The sequence below is a fragment of the Corvus brachyrhynchos genome, unplaced genomic scaffold (assembly GCF_000691975.1).
Source record: "Corvus brachyrhynchos isolate BGI_N302 unplaced genomic scaffold, ASM69197v1 scaffold48, whole genome shotgun sequence".
Taxonomy (NCBI): Eukaryota; Metazoa; Chordata; class Aves; order Passeriformes; family Corvidae; genus Corvus; species Corvus brachyrhynchos.
The window spans coordinates 892,803-895,834 of record NW_008240027.1 but is presented as its reverse complement, the minus strand read 5'-3'; the positions used below and the strand labels follow the sequence as shown (position 1 = coordinate 895,834).

The following is a 3,032-nucleotide window of genomic DNA, read 5'->3' as shown; positions in this document are numbered from 1 at the left end:
AAATTAAATTAATTAGTTGAAAAAACAATGAAGATGTGATGGAAGTATTTCTGAAATGTTACTGATGTAGGAGTTGCTCTAATGGGTGTTTGTGGCAGATACTCTGTGGGAGTGGTTTATACCTAGCCTTTTGGTAAGCAGTGTTTTGCAAAACAGTGGCAAAGCTTATGTTGTCTTCCCCAAAGCATTTATTTGTGAAATCTGTCAAACTAAAGTACCTCGTACTTTGCTGATACATTACCATAGTGAGAAAAGTAGTACACCAGGAAATCATCATTTTTAAAAGTAGCAGTCTGATGAAATACATGCACAATTTGAAACATGTAACTTAGAATTTAAAGACTGTGATTTTTCTATTACAGATTGTATTTGTCAGCGTTAGAGTATTGAGATTATTGGTAGCTAAATGTTCAAATGTCTATTGGCAATAACTGCAGTTTATTCTCCTTCAAAGATACCATTACCCCATATATATAGAGTATCATATTGCAGTATTGGGAGTCTGGCAAGTTATTGTGCCCAAAAAAATAAAATGCCTCTTTATACCAGTAGCATGTGAATGTCATCACACATGACATTTGCACTGTAATATTTCAGGACTGGTGGTGACTGCCTAAATTGGGTCAGAAAAGGTCTAGAAAAAGATGTTGCTAATTTTACTTTGTTAGAGGTTTAAGACACATCTTCAGGGATAACAGTATATTTTGTTTTTAAAAAATTAGCATTGGGGTTAAGTCACTTTGGAATTTTCAGCATTTGTTTTGCCTATATCCAGATAAGCCCTTGATGAGTTAGGCAGACTTAGATATTTTGGTAGAATTGAATTGCAGCCCAATACTTTTCTGTATTTAAAAAAGTTATTACCAGTAATTAAAACACAGTAAGTTAAGTGTGTGCCCTGGAAACTGGAGTACTGATTTTAGGAATGTTCATTCTGTGATACAGGTATTAAAATAAAAATTTAAATCTTAGTGTTGTGGATAGAGGAGTGAAAAGAACATACTGTCATGTTGAAATATATTTGAATAAATAATGTTCCTCTTATGTAATGTGCTGACTGATGTGGAATTGACAACTACTTAATACCAAAAACAGTGCTTGACAATAAACATGCCAGTGCATCCACACTAAACTCTGCCTGGGGTTTGAGCTTCAGACATGTCAGAGACAGGACCAAATGTCTGGGAAGGAGAGCTGGGGCTCACTTGTTTGTTACCACTAATAATCTAAGTCTTGACTCATCACAGGAGTCAGTATGTACACCTAAAGTAAGTGTTATTCCTTTGTGCCTGTGAGAACTTCGAGTGCAAGCTCTGCTACATAACTGCTTTTGCACAGAAACCACTCTGTAAATGGAGACTTAAAATTATGCAGTAAAAAAAAAAATCTGAAATCCTCTATTAGCAATGCTTTTAATAATTCTTCAGCATTTCTCTTCATCCATTATCTGTTTTTTAATATGTATATAGCAAATGGATTTTCAGTAACCTATGACTTGGCAATAATTCAAAGGGCAAATAAGTGCCTTGGTTTTCCTTTCTACTATTAAAAAAATTGGGAAAACTGAATTGGAGTTGAGAGCAACTAGGAAGAAAACCTGGCACCTGGTGCAAAATTAGTTTATGCCAAGATACTTTGAAGTATATGAGGAAATGTACTTGTTCAGTAACAGATTTTTACAGAGCAGCTTACTCTTAATGTTCTGAATGTGTTAAATGTCTTGGGTTGAATTCTGTTCCTTTGCTTGGTGGGGAAGGTATGCATGTTGAAAATAAAACTAAAAAGCATTTGCAAAATGCCTAAGTAGGACACCAACCAGTTTGGAATTTTGTTTTCTTTCACAGATTTTTAAAAGATCCAGAGTTATTGTCTACCATGGGGAACTATAGATAGCTTTTGAGTCTGTTGCTAATAATAGATGATGTACCTTTCTTGGTGTGTTGTGCTAGAGTCCTGCTTCTGCTGAAACTGAAACCAGTGGTGTGGTGTTCCTGAAGGCAGGATCCAGAGGGGCAGGATCAGTCCCTAAAACTGCAGCTTATCTTGTGGGGTTTTCTGTTGGCAAGAATCTGGTCCAGTGATGTAAAGGCACACGGGAGGCTGCTGTTAACCATGTCAGCTGCTTCACTCATCCTCTGACTATGCATTAGCGTCGGAACTGGGATTTTTTTTCCCCCAATTTCAATCGAGTGGATGCAGATGCAGCCTGTAGGAGCAGGCTGTGCTGAGCTGGAGCGCGGCCGCCTTGGGGTGCGAACCCCAGCCCCGCAGCAGCTGCTGGCAGAGCTCAGAGCCCGTGTCTGCCGTGGGGTCGCGGAGGTGCGGAGATCGAAGGATGATCTTCCAGCTGGAATCCCGAGCTAAACAGATTTAGCAGCATCTGAAGCGTTTGAGTAGTACGTGTGAGTAAATACATGGATGGAATTAGAAGAAGGGAAGGGAAGAAAGTATGGCCGATGCTGGGTAGCAGGGGGAATCTTGAAGGAGGAGTGTGTGGGGCTGGCAAAGCTTGGCCAAGGATGCCAGCAGTATTTGGTGCCACGTGGCTGGTAAAATTGGCAGGGGGATTCTGGTTTGGATGTGCCCATGTCTTTCATAAAGTGACTATTTTTGTGCAGTTTTTTTCAAAATGATTCTGCTGTGTGGTTTTAAGGCATTTCTGTTAAGCACAATGTGGCAAGGCTTCTTTTTATTTAAAAGCTGTTAAACCAAGCAGCTATTCCTGGGCTTGATAATAAAAATAATGGTAATTCAGAACTTATTTCCATTGATAAAAAAGAGGGTTATTTCCTAAATGAGGCATTAAACTAACACTGAAGCATTTCAATTAAAAAAAAAGACATGACCAGAATATAACCTATTTAGACTCTGAGCCACCCTCATGCAGTTAATTTTAGAATAGGCACCCTTTTTTTTGGTGTGTATGTCCCCATCCTCCTGAATTACAGGCCTAATTTGTCACAACATGTACCTCCCTGGATTTAAAAAAGAAAGCAAATTAAGTCTTGAGTAATTATAATAATTACAGGATC

At 38.5% G+C, this 3,032-nt stretch overlaps 1 protein-coding gene across 11 annotated transcripts in view; it reads left to right on the top strand.

Moving 5' to 3' along the window:
* ELAVL4 (ELAV like neuron-specific RNA binding protein 4) overlaps window positions 1–3,032 on the top strand; it is a 100,801-nt gene that overhangs the window by 53,397 nt on the left and 44,372 nt on the right. The window contains exon 1 of one of the 11 annotated variants that reach the window (XM_017743573.1): window positions 2,311–2,402. The exons of the other annotated variants lie outside the window; for them this stretch is intronic. The gene's annotated coding sequence lies outside the window, so the exon portion shown is untranslated. Of the gene's footprint in view, window positions 1–2,310; window positions 2,403–3,032 lie in introns of those variants that run through there. 11 annotated transcript variants of the gene reach the window in all.